Here is a 16,562-nt window from a genome sequence, read left to right on the forward strand (position 1 = left end):
CAGCGCCACTAATGGATGGGCCGCCACCGGTTGTCATCCTAGGAGACAGGAAGTATGTTCCTGGCAGGATCACCAGGTGAAAATAAAGGAAGAAGAAAGCTGAAACAAGAAAACTATTGCAGCCGCCACATCTAAAGACTAGTAAGCCACACTAGATTACATTTCTGTTATTGTGTTTAAATGCACTTTAAGCAGTCAGGTCGGCGACAACTTCTAAGATATAAATCGGTGAGTGTATAAATCTGGACCTATCAGGCTATCCAATTGGGTATTCCATGAGAACACGATTCTCCCCCCCCCCCCGCAAATTCACTTCCAACATTTCCAGCGTAATATTCATCCGCTCTGCCAGAATCTGAAAAGCTTTTGTTTATACAGCTGCGAGCTTCTGACGGCAAAATACATATTTGCAACTTGTTTGTTATGCGTCACGTTTCCGTGGCAACGTAGCCAAACGGCAAATGGCCGTCGTAACCCCATTACAGGCGGTTTTCTACACAAATGTATTAAAACAAGGACATTAACTCCTTCGTGACTGGGGAGCTTCCAGCCGACAGACTACAGCGGAGGACAGTGATCGAGATCGGCAGTGAGGAATCGCGGTGGTCGGCGTCCAGCACCCATGGGGGGGGGGGGGGGGGGGGGGTCATTGAGAGTTTGTTTGCTTACAAATCTATGAACATACAATACCTGATTGAAGAGAGTCAAATGAGGGAGGTCAACTTACAGGTCTAATGCACCTTCCATCGACACAAGCCCTATACTGTGGTGTGGCCTTACTATATCAGGCACAGCAAATGTTGGCTACATGTGATGTATGGGAGGTTCAATAAAGTCTATCAAAAAAGGAGGTTCTACTATAAAAAGGAGTCAGAAATAACTCCAAATACCATTAATGAATCCTGAAATCACATAGCAAATACTCTTTTTGTGAGGATATGTGTTCATCAAAGTGCTGACAGCTTTAGGGCTACAATTTTAGGGTTGGCGTATCCAGAGGTTGGTCAACCACACCACTCAGCCCAGCCCAGCAAGAGGCGGGCCATCCCAGCCCGACCCAGAGAGGCCCGGGCAGGTCAAGCCGGCCCAGAGAGAGGCCGGGCAGGTCAAGCCGGCCCAGAGAGAGGCCGGGCAGGTCAAGCCGGCCCAGAGAGAGGCCGGGCAGGTCAAGCCGGCCCAGAGAGAGGCCGGGCAGGTCAAGCCGACCCAGAGAGAGGCCGGGCAGGTCAAGCCGACCCAGAGAGAGGCCGGGCAGGTCAAGCCGACCCAGAGAGAGGCCGGGCAGGTCAAGCCGACCCAGAGAGAGGCCGGGCAGGTCAAGCCGACCCAGAGAGAGGCCGGGCAGGTCAAGCCGACCCAGAGAGAGGCCGGGCAGGTCAAGCCGACCCAGAGAGAGGCCGGGCAGGTCAAGTCAGCCCGACCCAGAGAGGCAGGTCAGGTCAGCCCGACCCAGAGAGGCAGGTCAGCCCGACCCAGAGAGGCAGGTCAGGTCAGGTCAGCCCGACCCAGAGAGGCAGGTCAGCCCGACCCAGAGAGGCAGGTCAGGTCAGGTCAGGTCAGCCCGACCCAGAGAGGCAGGTCAGGTCAGGTCAGCCCGACCCAGAGAGGCAGGTCAGGTCAGGTCAGCCCGACCCAGAGAGGCAGGTCAGGTCAGGTCAGCCCGACCCAGAGAGGCAGGTCAGGTCAGGTCAGCCCGACCCAGAGAGGCAGGTCAGGTCAGGTCAGCCCGACCCAGAGAGGCAGGTCAGGTCAGGTCAGCCCGACCCAGAGAGGCAGGTCAGGTCAGGTCAGCCCGACCCAGAGAGGCAGGTCAGGTCAGGTCAGCCCGACCCAGAGAGGCAGGTCAGGTCAGGTCAGCCCGACCCAGAGAGGCAGGTCAGGTCAGCCCGACCCAGAGAGGCAGGTCAGGTCAGCCCGACCCAGAGAGGCAGGTCAGGTCAGCCCGACCCAGAGAGGCAGGTCAGGTCAGCCCGACCCAGAGAGGCAGGTCAGGTCAGCCCGACCCAGAGAGGCAGGTCAGGTCAGGTCAGCCCGACCCAGAGAGGCAGGTCAGGTCAGGTCAGCCCGACCCAGAGAGGCAGGTCAGGTCAGCCCGACCCAGAGAGGCAGGTCAGGTCAGGTCAGGTCAGCCCGACCCAGAGAGGCAGGTCAGCCCGACCCAGAGAGGCAGAACAACGCATCTGAAAGTCTATTTCCGAGTAAGATGTCCATCTACACAAGCCCATAAGGTTTTTTAAAGTTAAAAATACCTTTTTAAAGTAAAGTTTTAGATAGAGTAGGAAACCTCACCCTCACCTCTTATACCAGTGACAGCCAGGACTGGTAGAGAAAATCTCCAATGAGAACAGACAGCAATTTAAAAAAGGAGAAACACCACAAAATTATAAGTCTAAAACCCCCAATCAGCATTTTGGTGCTGCCTGGAGACTGGAGATTGTACCACTCTTGCTTTGATGCTGAAGCTGTCACCAGAACAGGAAGTGAAGAGAAATCTCTTCCATGAAATCTTAGACAGCAATAAAAAAAAAAAAAAAATGAATTTCTGTCCCTCCCCAGCCAAGTCCAAAACGACAGTATAATTGACCCGGTCAAGCTAAGAAAAAAAAAAAAAAAAAAAAACTTAAAAAAAGGAAAGTCCATGGTCATCAATAAGCTGCCTTAAAGTAGTTGTAAGCCTAACTTCAGACGACATGAAATATGAGCAAAGCATATCCCTCTATAGTGCGTATTGGTCTCAATCCAGAGCACTACGTGTCATTTCTGTATGCGGCCTCCTTCCTCTGCTATCAGCATGAGTCACTTCTGAAAAGTTTTCCTGACACCAAGAGAAAAAAGGTGACGGGGGATCTGGCAGATTGACAGCCTCAGCTCCCTGTGTGCTGTATGAAGGGGGGGGGGGGGGGGTCCCATCCCTCCAATCAGCTCTCACAGCACTCATCACTGAGCCCTGCAGTGTGTAATTTCAACTCTCCGCCGCCTTTTTTCTGAACTCTCGGACAAGCTTTATAAAAACTTTCACTTTCTTCCTTTATTCAAATTGGAAAAGAAGATTGGATATCCTTCAATGTGAAAGCTTCATTTTCGGTTTTAGCTGAAGAGCAAGGCCGGTTTCATCATCATTTTATCCAATGGCTTAACGCATGTCTACAAGGGCTGCCAGACTTACTGTACACATGTGAATCCCGGGAAACGATGCATGTAAATATTTATCCATCTGCCACCGAGACAAATATAACCTCCTGTGCACTGTGCTATGTAAATATAGCAAGGTAGTGAAGAGCGGGGTTCCTGCTCCTGGCGGGAAAAAAAAAAGATTTGCGTGTCAAATCTCTCCTGGAATCCCAGGGCTGAAGACGGAATTTAGCGCGGCTGAGACGTTTCCTGGGCAGATCACCGATTCATTTCACTGTCTGCCCGGTAACTGCTTGTCATACTCATGCCGCACACCCCTGGCAGCCTTCCTGACAGCAGTAAAAAAAAAAAAAAAAGCCAAGAGTTATTCTGTACGCATTATTAAATATGCCATAAAATGCAGACGAAAGATGGCCAGCAACTGCAAGAACATGCAAATTAACCCATTCATATCCAACTGAAAAAGTGGCTCAAGACCTGCATGCAACGGGACAGTGAAGCCACATCCGGACGGGCACAGCACAACTTGATACACTATGTTGTCAAAAGTATTGTGACACCTGCTTTTACATGCACATGAACCTTAATGACATGCCAGTCTTAATCCATAGGGTTCAATATTGAGTTGGCCCACCCTTTGCAGCTATAACAGCTTCAACTCTTCTGGGAAGGCTGTCCACAAGGTTTAGGAGTGTGTCTATGGGAATGTTTGACCATTCTTCCAGAAGCGCATTTGTGAGGTCAGGCATTGATGTTGGATGAGAAGGCCTGGTTCGCAGTCTCCGCTCTAATTCACCCCAAAGACGTTCTATCGGGTTGAGGTCAGGACACTGTGCAGGCCAGTCAAGTTCCTCCACCCCAAACTCGCTCATCCACGTCTTTATGGACCTATTTAAAGGGATGCGTTTTTCTTGTGCTTTTTTTTTTTTAATGCAAAAGCGCTTCAAAAACTGCTCATTGTGAAAGCAGCCTAATGGCCAAAAAGGTGCCGATAATGGGCGAAAATTAATTCATATTCATTTAAATTCATGGTATTAAATTAAAAAAATTGAATATAATACAATTATATTTAAAATATATATATATATATATATTTTTTAAACTGTCAAAACTTGTTTGGCCAAGTGCATTCTGAATTTTTGGTTTTGGTCCAGAATTTTAATTTCGTTGCACCACTAATAACTATACATATTGCAAACATTCTAAAGAACAAAACAATATATTTAAAAAAGCTTTATTTTGCTAATCACCCACGGTAAGTGCTTAGACCCATCTGGTTGTGAAAACTAATTGAAAAAAACTTTACTAACCACAAAAAAAAAAAAAAAAGAAAGAAAGGAGAAGCAAATAACAAAAATAAAAATTGGAAAGGAGAATCAATATAGAGATTCAACTATAGTTTCCAACTTTAGTAAAAAAAATAAATAAATAAATAACCAACACAATAATAGACCAACACAAAGTGGCACATAATTGTGAAGTGGAAGGAAAATGATAAATGCTTTTCAACATTTTTGCAAATATGTGAAAAGTGTGTGTGTGGGGGGGGGGGGGGGGCATTTGTATTCAGCCCCCCTGAGTCAATACTTTGTAGAACCTCCTTTCACTGCAATTACAGCTGCAAGTCTTTTTGGGGATGTCTCTACCAGCTTTACACATCTAGAGAGTGATATTTTTGCCCATTCTTCCTTGAAAAATATCTCAAGCTCTATCAGATTGGATGGAGAGCGTCTGTAAACAGCAATTTTCAAGTCTTGCCACAGATTCTCAATTGGATTTAGGTCTGGACTTTGACTGGGCCATTCTAACACATGAATATGCTTTGATCTAAACCATTCCATTGTAGCTCTGGCTGTATGTTTAGGGTCGTTGTCCTGCTGGAAGGTGAACCTCCTCCCCAGTCTCAAGTCTTTAGTAGACTCTAACAGGTTTTCTTCTAAGATTGCCCTGTATTTAGCTCCATCCATCTTCCCATCAGCTCTGACCAACTTCCCTGTCCCTGCTGAAGAAAAGCATCCCCACAACATGATGCTGCCACCACCATGTTTCACGGTGGGGATGGTGCAGTGTTAGTTTTCCGCCACACATAGCGTTTTGCTTTTAGGCCAAAAAGTTCAGTTTTGGTCTCATCTGATCAGAACACCTTCTTCCACATGTTTGCTGTGTCCCCCACATGGCTTCTCACAAACTGCAAACAGGACTTCTTATGGCTTTCTTTCACCAATGTCTTTCTTCTTGCCACTCTTCTATAAAAGCCAGATTTGTGGAGAGCACGACTAATAGTTGTCCTGTGGACAGATTCTCCCACCTGAGCTGTGGATCTCTGCAGCTCCTCCAGAGTTACCATGGGCCTCTTGGCTCTTCTCTGATGAATACTCTCCTTGCCCGGCCTGTCAGTTTAGGTGGACGGCCATGTCTTGGTAGGTTTGCAGTTGTGCCATACTCTTTCCATTTTCAGATGATGGTTTGAACAGTTCTCTGCGAGATGTTCAAAGCTTTTTTTTTTTTTTTTATAACCTAACCCTGCTTTATACTTCTCCACAACTTTATCCCTGACCTGTCTGGTGTGTTCCTGAACCTTCATTGTGCGGTTTGTTCACCAAGGTTCTCTAATAAACCTCTGAGGGCTTCACAGAACAGCTGTATTTATACTGAGATTAAATTACACACAGGTGAACTCTATTTATTAATTAGGTGACTTGTGAAGGCGATTGGTTCCACTAGATTTTAGTTATCAGAGTAAAGGGGGCCTGAATACAAATGCACGTTACACTTTATAGATATTTATTTGTAAAAAATGTTGAAAAACTATTTATCATTTTCCTTCCACTTCACAATTATGTGCCACTTTGTGTTCTTTGGTCTATCACATAAAATCCCAATACTTTCAAGGCACTGTATATTAATTTATAGAAGAAAACTGCCAAAAAAAAGTTTCCCTCGACCTTTACCTATTTTACTTTCAGGTTTTCACTCATTTCCTGCCTAGTAATACATTGTTCGCAGGACAGGAAGCAAAAGGTAAATCTTGAACCCCGAACAGTAAGAAAAAAAACCTGCCCTATCTCAGCCCTTCCCCCACATTATCCAAAAATTAAAAAATTTAACCTGGACATATATTTTAATAAAGTTAAAAAAAAGCCTTAAATGATAGTGACTTAAGGCACAATCTACATTATGTATTATTAGTTCCCAATTATCCTTTTCAGACATCTCCATCATATCCATCACTACACCGTCATTAGGAGAGCTAATGAAAAGTTATATTATCGTCCTCATCAGTCCTATATAATCACCTTCATACGAAGGATCCCGGCAACACAATGACATCTTACACTCCCAGGCACAGTAATTAGGTGAAAACTAAGAGGCATAATTAAATGACAGTACGAGTAGAGCAACCTCTCTCACCCTTACACCAGAGGAACCCTTGAAATAATTTTCATTTCCCAGAGAACCTCTGATAAAAATTCCATCTTTAGTTCATGGTACATTTCCTCTACATGACAAAATCATTTTTAAATGATAATCATGAAAGGATATGAATAATAATAATGGTCAGAAAATAAGCATAGATTGAATATTGGAATGTCCCCTCGCCTTGGTGGCCAGAGGAGGAGAAATGTCCCCTCGCCTTGGTGGCCAGAGGAGGAGAAATGTCCCCTCGCCTTGGTGGCCAGAGGAGGAGAAGTGTCCCCTCGCCTTGGTGGCCAGAGGAGGAGAAGTGTCCCCTCGCCTTGGTGGCCAGAGGAGGAGAAGTGTCCCCTCGCCTTGGTGGCCAGAGGAGGAGAAGTGTCCCCTCGCCTTGGTGGCCAGAGGAGGAGAAGTGTCCCCTCGCCTTGGTGGCCAGAGGAGGAGAAGTGTCCCCTCGCCTTGGTGGCCAGAGGAGGAGAAGTGTCCCCTCGCCTTGGTGGCCAGAGGAGGAGAAGTGTCCCCTCGCCTTGGTGGCCAGAGGAGGAGAAGTGTCCCCTCGCCTTGGTGGCCAGAGCAGGAGAAGTGTCCCCTCGCCTTGGTGGCCAGAGGAGGAGAAGTGTCCCCTCGCCTTGGTGGCCAGAGGAGAAGTGTCCACTCGCCTTGGTGGCCAGAGGAGAAGTGTCCCCTCGCCTTGGTGGCCAGAGGAGAAGTGTCCCCTTGCCTTGGCGGCCAGTGGAGAAGTGTCCCCTGGCCTTGGTGGCCAGAGGAGAAGTGTCCCCTCGCCTTGGTGGCCAGAGGAGAAGTGTCCCCTCGCCTTAGCGGCCAGTGGAGAAGTGCCCCCTCGCCTTAGTGGACAGTGGAGAAGAATCCCCTTGCCTTAGCGGCCAGTGGAGAAGTGTTCCTTTAATTGGTGGTCAGTGGAGAAGCGTCCTCTTACACTAGTAGTTATTTTATCGCTTATATTCAATGTCATAGGAAAACTGTCCCCTTACATCAGGGATATGCAATTAGTGGACCTCCAGCTGTTTCAGAACTACAAGTCCCATGAGGCATAGCAACACTGACAGCCACAAGCATGACACCCAGAGGCAGAGGCATCATGGGACTTGTAGTTGTGCAACAGCTGGAGGTCCGCTAATTGCATATCCCTGCCTTACATTAATAGTCAGGTGGGAGATCAAGATCCACCATAGCTCATTGCTCTTGGAGCCCCTTGGAACCTCTGGAGAAACCTCTGGAGGAAACCTGGTTAAAAAGTGTATATAAAACCAATAAACACTATATTGTCAAAAGTATTGGGACGCCTGCCTTTACATGAACTTTAATGGCATCCCAGTCTTAGTCCGTAGGGTTCAATATTGAGTTGGTCCACCCTTTGCAGCTATAACAGCTTCAACTCTTCTGGGAAGGCTGTCCACAAGGTTTAGGAATGTGTCTATGGGAATGTTTGACCATTCTTCCAGAAGTGCATTTGTAAGGTCAGGCAGTGATGATGGACGAGAAGGCCTGGCTCACAGTCTCCGCTCTAAAACTTCATATACACTGATGCTGGTAAACGGATGTTTAGGAGAAATTGGGTGTTTTTTTCAGCTGCCCCTGAACTCTCCTCTATGTTATCTTATCAGTACATGTACACAGGGTCGTTTCTAGTTGTTTCTAGGCAGTTGAGAATAGAAGCATTTTTTTGAAAGCAAAAAAAAAAAAAAAAAAAAAAAAATGCGTTCAGGACGGATGTTCAGAGGCATTTGAAACGCCAAATGCCTGCAACAGCTTGTAAACGCGATAACCCGCCTTTAGCCGCGTTTTGTTTACAGGCGTTTTTAAAGGAGATACATTTTTGACTATTTTCAATGCAAAAAACGCTTCTAAATGCAAAACGTGGCATGTAAACATGGCACAACAGACATTTTTAAACATCGGTTACTATCAGTCAAGTTAAATCATTCAGGAGAGGTTTTAAAATGCCCCATGTACATGAAGATTTTTGTTTTTTTATCCCAAAGGTGTTTTATCGAGTTCAGGACTCTGTGCAGGTCAGTCAAGTTCCTCCACCCCAAACTCGCTTATCCATGTCTTTATGGCCCTTGCTTTGTGCACTGGTCCAAATCATTTGGTGGAGGGGAGATTATGATGTGGGGTTGTTTTTCAGGGGTTGGGCTTGGCCCCTTAGTTCCAGTGAAGGGAACTCCTAAGATGTCAGCATACCAAGACATGTTGGACAATTTCATGCTCCCAACTTTGTGGGAACAGTTTGGGCATGGGAATTAGAGCGGAGACTGTGAGCCAGGCCTTCTCATCCAACATCAGTGCCTGACCTCAAAAATGCTCTTCTGGAAGAATGGTCAAACATTCCCATAGACACACTCCTAAACCTTGTGGACGGCCTTCCCAGAAGAGTTGAAGCTGTAAAGGGTGGGCCAACTCAATATTGAACCCTACAGACTAAGACTGGGATGTCATTAAAGTTCATGTGTGTGTAAAGGCAGGCGTCCCAATATTTTTGGTAATATAGTGTATTTTAGTTCGAATAGGTAAGGGATCTAAGCCCGGGTTCACACCATAATACGCTGCGCACCGCACAGGAGCGCTGTGCGTCCCTGTTCACCGTTTCAGGGACGAATCAGGGCCGATTCTATGCCTGAATTCGGCCCTGAAACGCAGCCAAAGACGCACAGCGTTTTTGTGCAGTGTGCACCGCAGCCGCCCCGGAGATATGTGAACCGGCTCCATAGGGAGCCAGTCACATTCTCCTGCTATGCGAATTAGAGGTGCGGAAACGCACCTCTAATTCGCATAGGTGTGAACCCGGGCTAAACCTTCCACACTCGCATTCAAAAAAAAAAAATTCCTTTACTTAAAAAAGGTATGCAGAAGCAACGTTAGGTGCAATCTTAGAAGTCCTCTGATCAACTTACCAACCTTCATCTATTATTATTAGGTGCACCAACCATTCATAGACAGATAAAGATCTTTAACACCTGAGTGTGTCCTATGCGGGGTTCACCTTTATACATGGAGGGTGTATGGAGGTGTGTCCTATGCGGGGTTCACCTTTATATGGAGGGTGTATGGAGGTGAGTGTGTCCTATGTGGGATTCACCTTTATACATGGAGGGTGTATGGAGGTTTGTCCTATGTGGGGTTCACCTTTATATGGAGGTGTGTTCTATGCGGGGTTCACCTTTATACATGGAGGTGTGTTATATGTGGGGTTCACCTTTATATGGTGGGTGTATGGAGGTGAGTGTGTCCTATGTGGGGTTCACCTTTATACATGGAGGGTGTATGGAAAGGTCGATCTCCATCTAACACTCCAATGTAGAATAATAAATTCTAACACAATGTCATATGTTTACAGCCTAATCTCCTCCGCCAGGCACCATATGTGATGATAATGACATATCCCGCTGAGAGCCAGAAATCACATGACCTCCAGTAATCGCCGGAGTGATCGGCTGCTGTGTAAAGTGCTCACAAGCTTATTGAAAAGTGAAAGAGTCGTCCAGAAGAAAGCGGGAGGAGGGGGGGGGGCCTGTACTGGGGCCCCGTGTGATCTTTTGTTACTTCCTGCTGGAACAAACAGGAACTGAATTCTCATTGTTAGAAATGAGGCAGAGAAATGTCACAAATACAACAATTAACACCTTCCACGGCCACACCACGGCGAGCCGACGCACCGCCGACACACCGACTTTATATCCAGGGACAGTCTGAAGACGTGTCCTTAGAAGGGTCATCTCTGGAATGGCAATTATTTTCAGTAAGAGGGACAAGAATCTTTTTTTTAGAAAGAAAAAAAAAAAAAAGTTTTTATTGACAGCTAGTATATTTAAACACAGCCGGCTGAAAAATAATTAACAATATAAATTGCATCAGCAAATCAGATTTACATTTCTAGAGCAAACCGTATTGGATGCAGAAGGACCAATGACCGAATTGTTATATAGACCAGAATCAATTTCTTATTAATAAAAACGTCCATCCAATCAAAACTGATAATTCTGTGTTTGGTGGATACTGCAGAGTTTATTTCATCTCTCGGGGACTCCGATTCATCAGATTTTCGAGTTCCCGGGTGTGCACACCTGCTTTGGACATTATGACATGTTCCCTCTGTTTTTTTTTTTTTTCCAACGGTTATTATTTTTTTTTAATTATTAACATTTTTTTTAAGTTATTATTTATTTTATTAATTTAGGTTATTATTTTTTTTTAGTTATTATTTATTTTATTAAATTAGGTTTTTATTATTTTTGTAATTTGACTTAGATTATTCACTAGTACAGTAAAACTAAAGGCAAAACTTTTTTGGAAAGGGTGGAGCGGGATTAGAGCACCTGTCAGTTTTTATTGCTGTCTGTCCCCCCCCCCCCCATCAGGGAGATTCCCCCTCTCTGTTTATCATTAACAATGAAAGGGAAAGTAAAAGAAGAATCACAACATTTTTGGTTGTCCCCTGAAAAGTAATAGAGGTGAAATCTTCCTATGGGGGACACTAGTTCTGGTGACCTGATGGGCCCCAGGGGATTCCCTTCATTTGCAGGGATTTCCTCTCACTTCCTGTTTGGCTATGGGACAGGAAGTGAAGGGAAATCTCTGCAATGGGACACAGATGTTAAAGAATAAAAAAAAAAAAAAAAGGACAGGGGTTATAACCCTAACTTGCTCTATCCAAAATAAAAAAAAAATGTTGCCTATAGTTCTATTTTAATACTTTTTGTGTTTTGATATATATTGAAATTATAATTATTGCATATCCTGCCCACACCTGACCTAACAAGTGTACTGTGATTTTCTGCATCAGCTCATCCCCACCGCCGGCACCCCCCCCCCCCCCCTTTTGTGTCACTTGATCCTCCCACCTAGATTGTAAGCTCTAATGAGCAGGGCTCTGATTCCTCCTCTATTGATTAGTATTGTAACTGTACTGACTGCCCCCATGTTGTAAAGTACTGCGCAAACTGCTGGTACTGGACAGGGATGGGTCAGCTCACGACCAGTCGGATGTCCTGGACAGGGACGGGTCGGCTCCTGACCACTCGGGGCTCCTGGACAGGGACGGGTCAGCTCCCGACCAGTCGGATGTCCTGGATAGGGGCGGGTCAGCTCCCGACCAGTCGGATGTCCTGGATAGGGGCGGGTCAGCTCCCGACCAGTCGGATGTCCTGGACAGGGATGGGTCAGCTCCTGATCACTCGGGGGTCCTGGACAGAGACGGGTCAGCTCCTGGTCTCTGGTCCGGACACACAGCAGTCCTAACACTAGAACCACAATTCCTGGAAAAGATCCTCTTATAGTAAGTCTGTGCTGAGGTCATATGGAGGCCTCCATTGCTCTCCTGGGGTGTCATGCTGATCCATCGGCTTCAATACTTTGAGTCTCTTATGTGGAAGAAGGGATGCTGAGCAGGCAGTCTGACCTCCTGATCTACACGCTTCATCCTGACACTAAAAGTATTGAAGGCGGCAACAAGTATGTTCAGGGGACCAGTAATGGTGGCCTCAATATTTCCCTCAGTACACAGGCGCTTTATTTTGCTTATGGAAATAAATGCCAAACAAGTTAGAACCCCTGTAAGGTTTTGATGGCTGTTGGGAAGACTCACTATCCCCACCTGATCACCTGACCATGAGATCCAATGAGGTCCTCAACTAGTCCAACAGGCGGCACCAGAACCTCCTTGTGGAAGTGCCTAGTGGGCGGAGCCGGGAACTCCATGGGGGAAGTGTGGCACGTGGTTCCAGCTGCAGTCACCTCTTCCTACCTGTAGTAAGAACATTCTTCAGGACTGAGGCCTTCACCATTTAATACGGAGCCGGCATTGGTGACCTCCTCCTGAAAATGCCGGGGGGCCTGGCTGTGTGACATCACTACTACGTCTGACATCACAGCGTCAGCAACACAGCCAGGCCACCGCACATACATACATACACACACAGGGGACACATCATGGGGGGTGGGGCAGACTGAACTGGCATTCCAATACAGATGGAGCGATCACATCCATCCACATTACAGGGGTGACACCATTACTTCACAAAATTACTGCACACCATCACAGGGGTGACACCATTACAGAGGTGACACCATCACAGGGGTGACACCATTACTGCACACCATCACAGGGGTGACACCATTACAGGGGTGACACCATTACAGGGGTGACACCATTACAGGGGTGACACCATCACAGGGGTGACACCATTACTGCACACCATCACAGGGGTGACACCATTACAGGGGTGACACCATTACAGGGGTGACACCATCACAGGGGTGACACCATCACAGCACACCATTACAGGGGTGACACCATCACAGGGGTGACACCATTACTTCACACCATCACAGGGGTGACACCATGAGAGGGGGGACATTTTCTGAGCACTGTGCCCCCCCAGATATGTCTGAGTACACAGACTGCCCCCCCCAGTGCCAGAAGAGATCTGCCCCCATGATTGCAGTACAGATCACAGGGGACCCCCATGGCAAAGTCCCCCCCACCCTACAGAGAACACAGACTGGTGACCACACCATACACGGGGGGGGACACTTTTGGGATGAAAGCCCCCAATCTGTACCAATACAGAGGGGGGTGTGAGGGGTACAGGCGGTGATCACAGGTCGGGTACAGCAGGTAGAGGGGTGCACACTGATGGGGGGGACACTGATATGGGGGGGGCACACACTGATGGGGGGGGCACACTGATATGGGGGGGGCACACACTGATATGGGGGGGGCACACTGATATGGGGGGGGCACACACTGATATGGGGGGGGCACACACTGATATGGGGGGGGCACACACTGATATGGGGGGGGGCACACACTGATATGGGGGGGGCACACACTGATATGGGGGGGCACACACTGATATGGGGGGGGCACACACTGATATGGGGGGGCACACACTGATATGGGGGGGCACACACTGATATGGGGGGGGCACACACTGATATGGGGGGGGGCACACACTGATATGGGGGGGGGCACACACTGATATGGGGGGGCACACACTGATATGGGGGGGCACACACTGATATGGGGGGGGCACACACTGATATGGGGGGGGGCACACACTGATATGGGGGGGGCACACACTGATATGGGGGGGGCACACACTGATATGGGGGGGCACACACTGATATGGGGGGGGCACACACTGATATGGGGGGGGCACACACTGATATGGGGGGGGCACACACTGATATGGGGGGGCACACACTGATATGGGGGGGCACACACTGATATGGGGGGGGCACACACTGATATGGGGGGGGCACACACTGATATGGGGGGGCACACACTGATATGGGGGGGCACACACTGATATGGGGGGGGCACACACTGATATGGGGGGGGCACACACTGATATGGGGGGGCACACACTGATATGGGGGGGGCACACACTGATATGGGGGGGGCACACACTGATATGGGGGGGGCACACACTGATATGGGGGGGCACACACTGATATGGGGGGGGCACACACTGATATGGGGGGGGGGGCACACACTGATATGGGGGGGGCACACACTGATATGGGGGGGGCACACACTGATATGGGGGGGGCACACACTGATATGGGGGGGGCACACACTGATGGGGGGGGGACACTGATATGGGGGGGGCACACACTGATATGGGGGGGCACACACTGATGGGGGGGGCACACACTGATATGGGGGGGGCACACACTGATATGGGGGGGGCACACACATGGTTTTGGGGTGGTGCCGGTAGTACTGATGGGGTGCAGGGAGGGGAATACTGATAAAGCACAGGGTGGGGGGGGGGGGGTCAGTGTTGGGACACACAGAGGGGGAGGGGCAGACACTGGTGATGGGGGGAGGGGGAGTGCAGGTAATGACAGGGCACACCGTGATCTCCTCCCCTACCCACTTGTCCGGTTCTCCCGGTGCTCTCCCGCCCGGTCAGGTGACCCCCTCCTACCTGTCACGTGACTCGGTTCTCCCGGTCCGGCCCCTCCTCCCCCTGTCCTCTCTCCTCGCACCGGCCGCTGCTGCTTCTGCAGCTGTCCTGACAAAATACTCAACTCGGCAGAAGATCGAACCACGTCAGGGCCCCGCCCACCAATCCCGGCATCCCCGCCCACCCGGCTAAACTACAACTCCCGGCATCCCATGCGGCGCCCCCATGATGTACGCTGTGAACAGTGTGAGCTCCTCCCACCAGAGCTGGCGCATGCGCAGTAACCAAACGACGATCTGGGCTATTGTGTGCGCGCGTCACTGTGACGGCAGAGTAGAGGGGGAAGTCACTTAAGTGTAGTGTGAGAGTGAGAAGTGAGTAGCACAGCGCCCTCTATTCTCCGAGATTATACTACTAGAACACTGAGATATACAGCTATATACCTGCTGTATACTAATCCATATACTCATAACTATATATAACTGCTGTATACTAATCTATATACTCATATCTATATATAACTGCTGTATACTAATCTATATACTCATATAAATATACAGTATATACTAGTATTATTATTATTATACAGGATTTATATAGCGCCAACAGTTTATGCAGCGCTTTACAATATAAAAGGGAGACAATACAGTTATAATACAATAAAATACAAGAGGATTAAGAGGGCCCTGCTCAGAAGAGCTTATAATCTAATAGGGTGGGGCAGGTGGTACAAAAGTTGTAACTGTGGGGAATGAGCTGGTGGAAGTGGTAGGAGATTCGTTGGAGACGTGATAGGCTTTCCTGAAGAGATGAGTTTTCTCTACTAGTATAATATATTGCCAGTATATACCGCTAGATAATAACAGGAATGAACCGAAACGCCAACAGAGGTCCCGCTACTGTCCACAGGAGGAAGAACTCTTCTTTCCACAATGTGGACATGATGGGGAATGAAGACACCTGGAGACTGATGATCTCATTAACCTTGGAGGAGGCAGAATTCACACAGAAATCACACCCGCTGCATTCCCCGGATACCCAGAACCAAGTCTAGGCACTGAGTAACCGAGACACGGGACATCTTCCAGACTGCACGGCCCAAAAACCCAAGTTATCATCAACGGGAGAGGAAAATCTACCTCTGACCAGCATCAGAGGTTCTCCTCCATCCCCGGACCCTAGCAACCCGAGACTTGTTGAGCAGATCCACTATTCAGCACCAACAATGTCAGGGAATGCCAGCAGAGGTCCCTCTACTCCCAGGAGTTGGGGTATCTCTTCATACCTGAATTCGGATGTCTTCTGGAAATGGATGGGCTCATCTTCCTACAAGGAGGATAAAAAAGACACAGAATTCACCAACAAAATGGACCACGTGGAGTCCTCAAATAACCAGAACCAAGAGGGGGTACTGGGTGAGAACTGTGATGCCAAAGTGGACTCTCCAATTAACCAGTACCAAGGTGAGGCACTGAGTAAGAAAGATGATAACCAGGCCACTGCAGAACTTCAAGGATGTGTCAAAAGCTGCATGGCCCAAAAACTCAACATATTGTCAACGAGAGACGGAAATCCACCTTTGAGCACTCCACCCTCAGATCCTGTTGAGCCAAGCTTTGTTGAGCAGATCCACAATTTGGTACCACCAATGACAGGGAATGCCAACAGTGGTCCCTCTACTCCCAGGAGTTGGAGTATTTTTTCATACCTGAACTTGGATGTCTTCTGGAAATGGATGGGCTCATCTTCCTACAAGGAGGAAAAAAAAGACACAGAATTCACAAAGAAAATGGACCAAGTGGATTCCCCAAATAACCAGAACCAAGAGGGGGCACTGAATGAGAACCATGATGCCAAAGTGGATCCCCAAATAACCAGAACCAAGAGGGGGCACTGAGTGAAAACAGTGATGCCAAAATGGATTCCACAAATAACCAGAACTAAGAGGGGGTACTGGGTGAGAACCATGATACCAAAGTGGAGTCCCCAAATAAGCAGAGCCAAGATGGGGCACTGAGCCAGAACAATGATGCCAAAGTGGATTCCCCAAATAACCAGAGCCAAGACAGGGCTCTAAGTGAG

General features: G+C 48.0%; 1 protein-coding gene across 2 annotated transcripts in view; it reads right to left on the reverse strand.

The window, feature by feature from the left end:
* C2CD2 (C2 calcium dependent domain containing 2) overlaps positions 1-14,637 on the reverse strand; it is a 205,891-nt gene extending 191,254 nt beyond the window's left edge. For both annotated transcript variants that reach the window (XM_073617265.1, XM_073617266.1), the window contains exon 1: positions 14,502-14,637. The gene's annotated coding sequence lies outside the window, so the exon portion shown is untranslated. The remainder of the gene's footprint in view (positions 1-14,501) is intronic.
* Between the last annotated feature and the right edge of the window lie 1,925 nt (positions 14,638-16,562).

Source organism: Aquarana catesbeiana, linkage group LG02 (assembly GCF_042186555.1).
Source record: "Aquarana catesbeiana isolate 2022-GZ linkage group LG02, ASM4218655v1, whole genome shotgun sequence".
Lineage (NCBI taxonomy): Eukaryota > Metazoa > Chordata > Amphibia > Anura > Ranidae > Aquarana > Aquarana catesbeiana.